General features: G+C 39.0%; 1 long non-coding RNA gene across 1 annotated transcript; it reads right to left on the minus strand.

Annotated features, from left to right (window-relative positions):
• Positions 1-10,368: 10,368 nt before the first annotated feature.
• On the minus strand, positions 10,369-10,864 carry LOC137079093 (uncharacterized). Its single transcript, XR_010905404.1, has 3 exons — positions 10,791-10,864; positions 10,557-10,698; positions 10,369-10,437 (listed from the first exon to the last, which is right to left on the minus strand). It is a non-coding gene; the product is annotated as an uncharacterized lncRNA (long non-coding RNA).
• Positions 10,865-14,053: the final 3,189 nt, after the last annotated feature.

Genomic DNA, 14,053 nt, shown 5'->3' on the forward strand with positions numbered 1-14,053 from the left:
AAGCATTTGCCAAGGCAGCAGGGGCAGTAGATGGCTGCCACATCAGAATTAAATGTCCCGGCGGCCCTGATGGTCACGATTATAACTACAGAAAGCTTTTCCCTTCAGTGGTGCTCCAGGCAGTCTGTGACCATCAGGGCCGCTTTATTGACATCTTTGTGGGTTACTGTTAGGTTTTTGCCCCTTATTCGTGTCTCATCCCAGGTTTCTGAAGTGGCAGTTGAATGAATAAAGACTCAGCGCTGAGGGAGAGTATCCAAAATCTCTCTCCACTTTATTTAGTAAAGCAGAGGTTATATACATTGAATATGAAGGGTGTAACATGATTTGAACCAATGAGAGAGAGAGTACATCATATAGCTCAGGGTATAGGAATGTGATAAACAAGTCTAAATATGGTCATCTCTTGGTCAGATATCCAGGCTTTCCTTGAGCTCCTGAAGATCTTGTAATAGAAAATAGCAGGGACCATTTTCTAACTCCCAGTCACTCCACCAGCACCTGTTCCTTATATGGAGTGGTTCCAGAAGATGTAAACCATACATTCCAATGTAAAACATTCAAACATAAAATACATCTTCCTCCGAGAGAGGGACAAGAGACCCTCTGACCACTTCTCTTCCATGCCTGAGACCAACATAAAATCTATCACTGCCCCTTTTGGCAATAAAATTGCCACACTCAAATCTCAGCATTACTTTTCTTCTACACAAATACAATCACTTTCTTTTAACCTTACACTAATACTATTCTTCAGCAAACATTTCTGTTGTTTTTCTTTTCTTTGAAATTACTAAAATTTAACAGGTCTATTCATCAAAGCATATTGAGAAGATACAAAGTTATTCATAGCACGATTAATCAAAGCTCTGATAAATGGAATAATACAACAGATAATAAATGCAATAATTAATAGAATTACACCTATAGGAATTAAGGCAGATACAAGCATTTGTTGCCAACCTGTAAGCCATGCTAAGAACCCATTTCGAGTATCTTCAACTTCTCGTCTTTGCAATTCTTGAGCAATTCGTGTCATATTTTGTAAACCCTCTGAGATTAAATGACCATCTGCATCATTCTCTGGAATATAGGTACAGCAAGAGGGTCCAACCATAACACACACTCCTCCTCTCGCCGCAGTTAACTGATCTAAGACCAGCCTGTTTTGCAGGGCAGTCAAACGAAGCCCCCGAAGTTCCTGTTGGACACCAGCCAATGTGTCTCTTGTAGTGTTGATAAATGAAATTAATTCATATCTTGTAACCTCTACTTCAATCTGAAGACTAGAAGTACCTACCCATGGAAGCAGTGATTCAAAGAATTTTTCAGTACCAGTCCACAGCCGATGCTGTGCTGGGACTGGATTATCTCTGCTCAAACTACCAGTTGAACCACGGCCAGAGAGGGAGCGTTTATTTTTCTGTTTTTGTTTTCTCATGACCTCTGGTTGATGTGGTCTAATAACCATGGAATATTCTTCCAAAGTTACCAGAGCACATCTTCCACTCCAATCTTCTGGAAGAATTGTGTAGACTCTATGTCCACAAAGCCAAAACCAATCTTTGAGAGCTCTAGTTCCACGTGAAGCAGGAGCATATCTATGGCAATTTTGACCTGGCATAAGTACACAAGAACGATAACATACATCTTGGATAAAAGGATTAGCCCATCCATAAGCAATCATAGTGGATATAGGACGTGGTGTTTCTTTAGAACACTGACTCATATTAGATTTTCCATAATACAAAAGACAATTTATACAACATGGCATATTTTTGATCTCACAATGATGGTATGTTTGATTACATTTACTTTTAGGAATTTCCCCCATTCTCACTGTTCCCGTTTCTCGTTCCATACACAACAGTGAGTCAGGGATGGAACCAATGGTTGTTACTTTAGCCTGTACTTGCGTCGCAAGTGTCATTAATCTACCTTTTCCACAACTCCATTTTGAGCTTTTATTTGGAGCCATCATTCCAGTAATACTAATAAAAAGAGGGCATTCTAATTCTTCTTCGGTTCTTGGCGATTTAACTTCTACATGTGGTCCAGAAGCACTATGTGGCATTTTTGTGCAAACATAACAGTCACCTGTTTTTCCTTCATCTTTGGCAGTGTAGTTAGCTAATCGCCACCACATATTAGCTGCAAAAGCATGTGGTTCTTCTTCATTATGTACCCAAGTTTCATTACCGGTACTAATAATAGAGTGTATAAGGATAAATACATTGGTTAGCACAACAAGGTGAAATATCAATTTAGCAATCATGGCTGGAGAGCTTCAGCGATAAATATGGCTGGTTCTAGATCTAGAACAATTTCTTCCTTCGTCTCCTTTTCGAACGTCTTGGTTCTCCTTCCGTTGGATCTTTCCTTGGTTCACTGGCTTCCCCCTCCTCATTGATCAGCACATTTCCTTGGGATGGAGCCACCTTCAGTCGACTGGCATGGATCCACTGTGGCTGGAAGTCAGTCAGCACTCCGGTTCTCGTTACAGCAATCACCGTGGCAGGACCCAGATATTTCGGCTCTCCCAGTTTTGTGGGCTTCAGACTCTTTATCAACACCTGTTGTCCTGGAACGAAAGGATGAGTGGGCTTTTCTGCAGGAAGAGGGAGAGAAAGAGAAACATCACCATTGATGCTATTCAAAGTTTTGACTAGGGAATCCACATAATCCGTGATGATCACCTCCGTGTCACCTGTGGAAAAAATCGCCAGCGCGACCTTTGACCCATGGGGTCGGGAAAGGTCTACCCATAAGGATTTCAAATGGAGACATCTTTGTTGTTGCTGATGGTGACATTCTAATTTCTGTCAAGACAGCAGGCAGCAGATCAACCCAATTTCTGCCTGTATCAATACACGCTTTATTCAGCCTATCTTTGATAATCCTGTTCAGATTTTCAACTTGTCCACTTGATTGTGGCGAATATGGTATATGAAATTTCCAGGTAATATGAAGTTCTTTAGCTAGCAACTGTGTGACTTTGGAAGCGAACGGTGTTCCATTATCACTATCTATGACCGAAGGTATGCCAAAACGCGGTATAATGTCTTTCGCCAGAGCTTTCACTACCGTCTGTGCATTTTCTCGTCCACACGGAAAAGCTTCAGGCCATTTAGAAAATCGGTCAACAATCACAAGCAAATATTTATTATTTCCACAAGGAGGCATGTGCGTAAAATCAATTTGCAAGTGTTGGAATGGTAGCTCAGGATGTGGCAAAGAATCATATTTAGTTGCTTTGTGCTTGTTGGTTTGAGCACACACCAGACAAGAATCCAGTATTAACAGAGTATTTCTTCGAGCATTTGCTATGCAGTAAGATCGATTCAACATTTGTATCACTTTCTTTTTTGACACATGTGATACACCATGATAATGTCGACACAGCATAACAATCGAAGATGCAGGTAATGCAAGTCTACCCTGTTTATCTCTTAAAATTCCAGCTTGATCTGGTTTTACTTCATTGTCTGCCCAATGAGTCAAATCCGCGTGCGTAGGGTTAGCTCGTAATATTTTAATGTCCAAATCATTAGTCAATGATGAATTCATCATAGGCACCTCTGTGCCCCTTTCGCTTACATGTGGACTTAATTTCACTTCTTTAGCAGCCCATTTCGCTATTTCATCTGCAAATCTGTTTCCTTTGGCCTCATCTGTTTCTCCGGACGCATGTCCTGCTACTTTGATAACAGCAAGTTTTGATGGTTGTTGTGCTGCATGAATGAGCTCCGCTACAATGCTAGAATGAGCAATTGGCTTTCCATCTGAGGTTTTAAAATTTCTTTCTTCCCATAATTTAGCAAAATCATGGACTATGCTATATGCATATTTGGAGTCAGTGTATATATTAACACACTGACCTTTTGCTAATTGACAAGCTCTCGTTAAAGCAATCAATTCTGCGACTTGTGCTGACTTGTATGGCAAAGAGTATGCCTCAATTACACGATTAGGTAATTCAACAATACTATAACCACACAAGTATGTATTATCATTTGGTTTGAAACAGGATCCATCAATATACCAATTGTTCCCCTCCTCCAGGACAGATGTAGAAACATCTGGCCTGCAGGCTGTAGAAATCTGGATTCTGGACAGGCAATCATGGTCGTCACTCTCAAATTCACCTTGCGTCAGCAACCTGTGCAAATGTACAGTAGGGCCATGAATAACAGAAGTTGGTTTCAGAATCAAATTAGCAGTAGCTAATAATATAGCCTCATAGCCTGATCGGCGTTGAGAAGTCATATGTTGTGTTGAAATATTATTCATAATGACTCCTACCTGATGAGAAGTGTGCACTATCAATTTATGTGATAATACAATTCGTTCAGCATCCTGCACCATGATCGCTGTTGCAGCCACTGCACGCAAACAAGCAGGGAGTCCCCTGGCCACTGAATCAAGAGTTTTAGCCAAAAAAGCTATAGGACGAAAATTACCTCCGTGAGCTTGGGCTAGGATTGCAGCGGCTGTGCCTCCACCTTCGTGCACGTACAGGTGAAACTCTTGAGTGTAATTCGGGAGGCCGAGTGCAGGAGGTCTCATAAGAGAGGATTTCAAATGTCTGAATGCTTGGTCCATTTCAGCTGTCCATGTAATGTCCTCTGTGTCCCCCAGAGTAGCAGTTCGTAGGATTTTGTCATACATGGAACAGTTAGGCACCCAGGATCGACAGTAATTAACCAGTCCCAGGAAGCTTTGCATTTGCTTCCGTGTCGATGGGTGCTTAAAGGTTGCAATAGCTTTCACTCTGTCAGCAGACAATTGCACTTTGCCCTGTGAAAGTTCATGTCCAAGGTACTGCACCCTCCTCTGTACCCATTGCAGTTTCTCTATAGATGCTTTGAAACCTGCTTCCGCCAAAATGTTGCAGACAATTTTAGAGGCAGCAGCACACATGTCCTCTGATGCACCTGTGATGAGAATGTCATCCGCATATTGAAGCAGACAGGTGTCTGGAGGAAGTTTGGCATCTTTCAGTGTTGCATGCACTACAGCAGAGAAAACAGCCGGAGAATCTCTGAACCCTTGCGGGAGTCGTGTCCACGTCAATTGAGAATTTTCCAGGGTAAATGCAAACAGTGGCTGTGTTCGGCGATCAACAGGAATGCTGAAGAAGGCACTACAAATATCCAAAACAGTAAAATATGAATGTTCAAAAGGGATAGAATTAATTATGGTTTGCACATCAGGTACAATAGGAGATAATGGTGTTACTAACTCATTAACTTTTCTCAAATCTTGAGTTAGGCGCCAAGAACCATTTGCTTTCTTAATTGGATTAATTGGTGTATTATAAGGTGAATGAGTGTGTACCAGAATACCTTGAGCCAGTAATTTATCAATAACAGGAAGAATACCCTCCACCTTTTCTTTTGAGATGGGGTACTGTTTCTTATAAACAGGCTTGTCTGTTATTAGCTTAGCAAAATAGGGCTGGACATCAATGAATCCTGCGTCATCCTTATGGGCCGCCCAAAGCTTGGGGTTGACGCCCTCAATTTCTTGTCTGAGCTCAGTTGCGGACTCATCTTCGAGGAGAACACTTCCTGTATCAACAGTGAGAGAGTAGGCTGCAGGAAACATAAGTTGCAGAGAGTCATCATCAAAGGAAAGTTGAATACCCAGTTTATGCATCAAATCCCTACCCAAAAGGCAGAAAGGAGAATCAGGGATAATTGCAAAATCATGCATTTTAAACAATGATGGGATATCATTGGAAGTAACCGAAAATTTTGGTGTCATTTCACATTTCAAAGGTATTCCATTAATTCCCACGGAATTAACATTTTTTCCTGTAATTGGGCCCTCATAAACAAGAGAAGATATAGATGAAATGGTTGCACCAGTGTCAATGAGAAAAGCATAGGGTTTGCGGTTAACATTTAACTCAATAAATGGTAAAATTGTTGACACATTTGGATAATTTAGAGAAATCAGTGAAAAATTATCCAAAGAGGGCTTACTCGATCTGGAACTGAGTCATTGTTGCCACGACATAGGATAGACTGGATTTTTTCTGTCCGTCTTTGTAGCAGGGGGTACCATTGGCCTTTGCTTAGAGTTATAGCCCCCTCTGCACTTTCCTGATTTCTGTAAATCCCATGCCTTTTTCCTACAGTCACGTTCCAGATGTCCAAGCTTTCCACAATAAAAACAGCGTCTCGTACTCACAGTCTGTTTTGGGTGAGGATTTACTGACGGGCTAAATTGTAACATCGCAGGAGTTTTCCCCCGGGAGGCATCAAATGCTCCAGCAGAGGAAAGCTCACGCAAGCGTCTTCCCAATTCATCAACAGAAATTGTGGTAATGTTTGGAGTAGTTATGCGAATTAACAGTGCAGTCTCTTTGTTCATATTATTCAGGAATGTATTTAAGAACAATGGACAATTTTCTTCAATAGGAATCACAGATTCCTCCACCCATTCATGTTTAAATCTATTTAAAAATGCAACAGGGCTTTCCCCAATTTTCTGCTTCATATTTGCTGCATATGAGATGTCTTGTTTAGCAGAAGACACTTTCAGTAAAAAAGCAGTCAATTGTTTGAAAATTCTTTGAGTTTACCTGAGCTGGACCATACCCAATCAGCATTGTCTTCATTATCGTCATCGGAATCAGTAAATAACCGGTTTAGACAAATCAAGAGGCTTAGAATATCCAGCTTTTCGAGACACTACACGATGTGTAGGCGGTGTATCATATTTGGGGTTTAAATACTAAATTTCCCCAATCATTTCATCATCCGTAATTACTGCAGGCAGTGTTTTAGTCAAAATAAAACGATAATCTCGCCCTGTCAGTTGACTGTAGGCTGTTAACCGTTTCAATACTGATACAAATTGATGTGGTGTTTTAGAAGGATCCTGCAGATCTTTGCAGATTGCCAATGCTTCCGTAACACTCAAGGGAGTAATTTTAAATCCATCGGGAATTTGTACAAACAGAAAAACTTCATTTGTTTTTGGCAACGACGGATATAAGCGATTAGTCAAGGGCTTCGAAACTTCAGCAGAATGAACACATTCATACGGCGGTAGGTACGCATCAGCTTTTAGCTGCAGTGGAGTTGGAGAGACAGAGCTGTCCCCTTTTTTCAACTCTGGCCCTTTTTCCCAGTATGTTTTCATCTTCATCCAAGTTTTATATGAATCTTTCATATACTCTTCAGGCCATTTTGAATCACCCCAAGACCCATAGACCATATCTTTTGCTAGACGCATATCTTCATTTTTAAAAGACCCATCACGGGGAAAAGGATCTAATTGTATTTTCCCTTCTGACCACCCCGCGAGATTAGAGAGATAGGGTTCCGTGAAGAACGCTTTATTATTACGAATCATAAAATCTTTTGGAGTTTCCCCAATTAATGGTCGACTAATTGTGTCACCCATTTGAAACAGCCAACAAAGATCTCTTAACTTAATGCAAGCTTTACAATATATTATTATTATTATTATTTTTTATTTTTATTTTAAAGGAATTTGCCAAATAAATTTCAAAGAAAAGTCTGCAGCTTTGTATTAACTTTTTTTTTTTGTATTTTTGACCAAAATAAAGAATTATTTTAAATTCAATATTATTCATTCAACTGCCAAAAAGAACTGAGGATATCACAATGAAATAGACTACTGAGAGAGAGAAAAATCTTCACCTCATATTCTATTTCCTTCCCACAAATAAAAATCTGTGAGGATAACATCAAAAAATGAAAAAGATGATCAGTCCTCTTTCACTCTTCCCGTATTTATCAAAAAATACGAGGATAACCACTTTTAACAACTATGAAAAAAGTGCGGCACGAAAATACGAGGATCAATTTCTCAACAGACAGTAAGATGCACTTAAGCATTTTATTTCTTACCTGTCTGGAGAAACCCCAGAGACGAGCCCCCAAATTGTTAGGTTTTTGCCCCTTATTCGTGTCTCATCCCAGGTTTCTGAAGTGGCAGTTGAATGAATAAAGACTCAGCGCTGAGGGAGAGTATCCAAAATCTCTCTCCACTTTATTTAGTAAAGCAGAGGTTATATACATTGAATATGAAGGGTGTAACATGATTTGAACCAATGAGAGAGAGAGTACATCATATAGCTCAGGGTATAGGAATGTGATAAACAAGTCTAAATATGGTCATCTCTTGGTCAGATATCCAGGCTTTCCTTGAGCTCCTGAAGATCTTGTAATAGAAAATAGCAGGGACCATTTTCTAACTCCCAGTCACTCCACCAGCACCTGTTCCTTATATGGAGTGGTTCCAGAAGATGTAAACCATACATTCCAATGTAAAACATTCAAACATAAAATACATCTTCCTCCGAGAGAGGGACAAGAGACCCTCTGACCACTTCTCTTCCATGCCTGAGACCAACATAAAATCTATCAGTTACCCAGGAAGTGTGCATGATGCACGCATCCTTAAGAACAGCCCCATCTACACTAGGGGAACTTACCCTCCGCCTGGGTATTTTCTCCTAGCTGACGGTGGGTACCCATGTCTACAGGAACCCCAGTGCCCGGTTGCATAAAACACCTTAAGTGAAAATTTCCCTTAAGATCAACCTTAGGTTTCCCTTAAACTTAAGGGTGTTGCAGAAAATAACCCTTAAGTGTCACTTAAGGGTTTCTTAAACTGAAACGTCCTAAAACCTTAGAATTATCCTCAAGTATCTATTTTTCACTTAAGTAATCCCTTAAAACCGTTAAGTGTTGCATAAAGCCCCTTAACTGTCATTTTCCTAAGTATAGTTTAAGGTTAGGAAAAGTTAACTTAAGAGTTGACGAACATTAATGAGAAAAAAATGGTTGGGTTTATTGATCCTGTTGAAGATGTAAATGTGCCAAGGCGAATTTTTCGATAGGGAGAATCCTCTGGACCATCTTAGCGATGAAAAACTGCTTGGCGAATATAGATTTGATCGCCGCGGGATATATGAGATCGCTAACAAACTGGAAGGCGATCTTGATCATGTTACCCAGCGTAACCACTCACTACCCTCTGTGTTACAGTTGCTTATAGCACTTCGGTTCTTTGCAACTGGAGTTTCCAGTCTGTAGTGGGAGATGTTTTCCATGTTCATAAATCGTCAGTTAGTAGAGTTATTCACCGGGTTGCAGGGACTCTCTGCCGTCATTTAAGCCAAACTGTGACATTTCCATCGCGTGTTGAACTGGATGCCATTCAAACCTCGTTTTTTCGGAAAGCGGGGTTTCCTCGAATAAGTGGTGTAATCGATGGCACACATGTCAGAATTCAGGCTCCCCGCACGCATGAAGATCAGTATGTTAACAGAAAAAATTACCATTCTGTTAATGTGCAGCTAGTGTGTGACCATCTGTGCAGAATTAGAAATGTTGTTGCATCATGGCCAGGGAGTACACATGACTCTAGGATTTTGACAGAGAGCAAGATCGGAAGAGATTTTTGAGGCTGGGATGCACGGTGGTCTTCTGCTAGGGGACAGTGGTTACCCCTGCCGACCATGGCTCATGACGCCCTTCATGAATCTCTGTCTCCACAGTGAGCTGCGCGTTGAACCTCCAAGGGCCTGCAGAATTACTGTCGCCAGCGTTGTTCTTTTTAACATGTCAGAGATGTATTGTGAAGAGGAGATGATGTCGAAGAAGAGGCTCAAGAAGCAGAAGCAGAAGCAGAAGAGGCTCATGAAGAAAATCCACAAGATTTTCAACGGCTGGATTTGTTGTCAGAGATGCCATCGTAAATGCATTCTTTAATTAGTATAGCTAGTAGCCTATGGACAATAGTTGTAGTAGTAATATTAATAATCCTGATAATTGTAATAATAGTGTATTATTAGCCTATTAGTAGTAGATATGTTAATGATAACATGTAGCCTACAGCAGTTTATTGTAGTAGCCTAATTTAATTTAAAGTAGTATAGTAATATTATATATGAATGTATTAGTAGCTAATTAGCTATCTTTGTGGTATTTTGTTAATATATTCATTATAAATTCATAAATAAATACAAAACCTGTCAGATCTGTCATAAAAAATGTATTGGTCAATTGATGTGATTGTTATTTTTCCTTTGTAGCTGCATTAGTTTGTTATTAAGAATGAAGTTGTAAAGGTCTTGATTTTCCTTCTCCTTTTTAAGTTTTTCGATCTCTAATTGCAGTTTTGTCTTCTGTAGGCTCATGTCTCTCTGCAGTTCTAGCACTTCTTCTCTTGTAGCGGCTGGAGAGGATATTTGCGTCTTTCTGCAATTCACAAGTGTTTTGAAGGAATAATGAAAAAAAATCTAAAAAATAATATTGAGGCTGTTCTAAGTAAATTTAACAATAGACTAAAATAATTGTTAACAAAGAAGCAATAAAACCTCACTTTGCTGCATGGTTTGGCGTGCTGCTGGCGCTCTGCCGGTGTTGAAGCTGATTTGATTGCTGAGAAGCTCTAACGTGTGAAACAAATAACGTTACCAAGCACAGTATTTTATTTTGTCGTGATCTTCAAATCGTTTATCCTCAGCAGTGATCATTTTTATTTGATCTAAGACAATAATGTTCTCTCACTCCGTGTAATAATCCTCTTGTTGAATCTCAGCTTCACTCTCTAACCCGCCAGGGATGCCAGCTAGGACAGGTGAGTCCGCCCCAATGATGTCTTGGACTAGTTTCGTTGAGTCTGACAGTTCAGAAGGCGGCGGTCCTCCACCTGCAGTTTTGTTATCGTTAGCTCTTTGACTCTGTGATATGGTATCAAAACGCACTCGGTGCGAAGAAAGAATAACTTTTTTTTTTTCTTACCCGTTTTGTTGGATTCCCTCCTATGGAGGCTTATTTCTTTTTTTGCCACCACAGAGACGTTTTCATATTTTTTTATTACCTCCGATACGGTCCTCTTTACACCTTGAGTACGTGCGTTGATTTCCTCCCACTGTTTATTCTTTTTGGCCGCAGTTATTTGGGGATTGAGTTTGCTTTTTAAAATTGCCCTTCTTTTCCCATATTCATCCAGAAGGATACATTTCTCCTCCTCTGTCCAATTTGGCTTTCTTTTTTTGTTTTCTTTATCCATATCTATTGTAGGCCTATCCATTGTCTTACAGTTCCTATAGGTTAATGTGTACAGTAGCGTGTCTATGGCAACAGTAGGATTTGATAACGGTAAAACCTGGGTTGCAGTCGTGAAACACTTAACGGTTTCCCTTACCTAAGAGAACCGTTTAAGGGATTATATGCAACACCCTCAAATCATTCCCTTAGATAAGGGGAAATCACGCCTTAAGTATCATACTTAAGGGAAAAACTGAAGGTGTTTTATGCAACCGGGCACTGACCCTTATCACACCATATAAGAGGCCAGTGGGAGGCATGGCAGAGCAAAGGTTTAACTACCATCATTCTAAAGGTCGCACAATCATTGAGCGTGCATTTGGAGTGATGAAAACCCGCTTCAGGTGCATTTTTTTAGAAGCACTTGAAGTACATACACTGTTTGTCCCAAAGGTAATAAATCATTGCAATACTTGTGTAAATTTCTTAATCAAAGCATAGGAGCCTACTCAAAATAACATTTAATGTTTAAAAACTGCTAAAGCCACACTATCTTCTGTGTTCATGTTTTTTTTTTTCATATCTTGTATCCTTTTGCTCTGCCTTATGCACAGGTGGTGGCAGAATGTGTAATTTTGTACAACATTTGTGTTGGTGTCGGCGATGTGCTGGAAGAGGTGGAGGAGGAGGAGGACAACCAGCCTCCTGTGGAGCCTGATGGTGGGGAGAGCCGGAGTGGAGCTGCTTGACTTTCAAACTAAATAATTATTCCTTGATAAATAAAACTATTGATTTCTTTCCTCCAAAAAATAAAATAAAAATAAAATTCTCACTGACCTAAAACTTTTGACCGGTAGTGTAATAGTACTATTGTACACTACAGTGCATATACTTACTGGAAGCAGGCCCGAGTCTGTCAGGTTTACATTACTTCAAAAATCACAAAGTACATATATCATTAACAGTTATTTCAATACTTGTCTCCCACCTTGTACTTGGTTTTTAAATTGTCCCACTTTTTCTTTTGCCTGGGCTTTGGGAAACCCTTCCTTCAAGCCTTAGCTTCTCCGATATAAGCCTATGTGAATGACGGGGGGAGAAATAAAAAAAGATTACACAGCGATCACTTATGATTCTGAAGATTAAATAATTAGCTTCTCACCGATATCCGTTCGCCGCGGTGTCTCTCCCCCCGGTAAACAGCTGGTCCCTGTTAAAAAAAGACGAGAATGGTATAATATTAACATTAAAATACTTTGTATAACTTAACTAGTTATTTATAAAAGCTTATTATAACGCTTTCTACTGGACGTAAAATGCTCTGTGGTAGCATATATTATAGAATGTTAAGAGCTACTGCTGTAGTTATTTTGGTGAAAGTAACTCAAAAGTAAAACAGGAGTAATGTAACGCATTACAATTCTGAGACCGTAATATTGTAATGTAAAGTATTACATTTAAATAGCAGTAACAAGTAATCTAAAATATATATTACAGTTTGGAAGTAACTTGCTCAGCACTGCTGATAACTCTCTTCTGCTCAGCTGGTCTGAGTCTGATGATTCTGTGCTTGAGCTCTCAACCAATGATGTGCTGAAGCTACACAAGGACCGCCCTCCTCATTTACATGTTGCACACGGAAAAGTTAATAAATAAATAAATGAATAAATCGATCAATAAATATAAAAATAAAAACACGTGGGTATAAATAAATGTAAAAAAAATACATGTAAAAATAAATATTAAAATGAATTAAAAAATAAATAAAAGTTAAAAATGCATTTTTTTTTATAAAAGCAGACAATAATAAATTAAGGGAAAAAATACAAAATTGAATTTAATTAAAAATGAATCATTTATTTTATTTATTTAATACAAATTAATCATTTATTATATAAATTAAAAGTTGTTTATTATGTGATTTATTTTTCTATTATAACATTTATTTATCTATTTATCTGTTTATTAATTTGTATATGTGTATATTTATTTATTCATTCATTCATTTATTTTTAATTTATGCATAGGAAAAGTATAGGATATGATTGTGCAGTGGCAAGTGGGCCAGTAACAGTTAACAGATTAATGACTTGGTCCTTTATACCAATACAAGGCAATGTGAACTGGGAGTCATAACTCATAAAATCCAAAATATATCAAATATTTCACAAAGTATTTTGGATATGTTTTATATGTTCAGATGATATAAAAACATGACATATAATTTTTTTCTCATCATTTTCCGCTCTTGGCTGTTTAAGGGCTAAGCTTGTCATTTTGACATTTGGTGGAGTAAAGGCAGTTATATTCTACTTATGTATTTTTGATATTAGCAGCAAACAGTTATCTACGTGTATGTTATTGATTTTTTTTCTCTCTGTGTTGAAATTTCAGCGTTCCAGGACAGGTAAAACCTTTATGCCCCCTGTGTCCCGCTCTACTGAGGATCCAACTCAGATCCTCCTATAATTCTATACCAATCAAAAGGCCACCAAATGGAAAACATCGGTACAATAAAGGAGTCAACCACTTTGGATTACACATATGGTCCTGATATCACTATAGAGGATAGTCAAAAGTAAGTCTATCGTGGTGCTATGCAGTGTGTGCGTGTGTGTCTTTAAAAAAATGGCGGCAAGTAGTAATTCATTGTCCAAATTGTTACGGGATCTGGCAGATCAGCTGAGGAGTTGTACGTTATTTTCACATATTTCTCATTAAGTCGAAATATTTTCCAGAAATAAAAGACACGAAGCTGAAACGATGCATGTTATGCCTCACAGCATTGTCACTGCCATCGAGTCTGGAGCCGTCGACGTCGTCACCCAGAATCAGACATCTAGTTATATAATCACGAGGGGAAAAAAATCTTAGAAATGACTCCAAATAACTGCAATGTTTGCGTTTCTCAACCACCAATTCAATAATAATCAAAACAATCCAGGCACACGTTCCCTACCGCGGCCCTGGATTTTTAGGTTCTTCTTCCCATGATTGTCAACTAGGTAAAAAAA

This window comes from Pseudorasbora parva, chromosome 6 (genome assembly GCF_024679245.1).
Source record: "Pseudorasbora parva isolate DD20220531a chromosome 6, ASM2467924v1, whole genome shotgun sequence".
NCBI classification, from domain to species: Eukaryota; Metazoa; Chordata; class Actinopteri; order Cypriniformes; family Gobionidae; genus Pseudorasbora; species Pseudorasbora parva.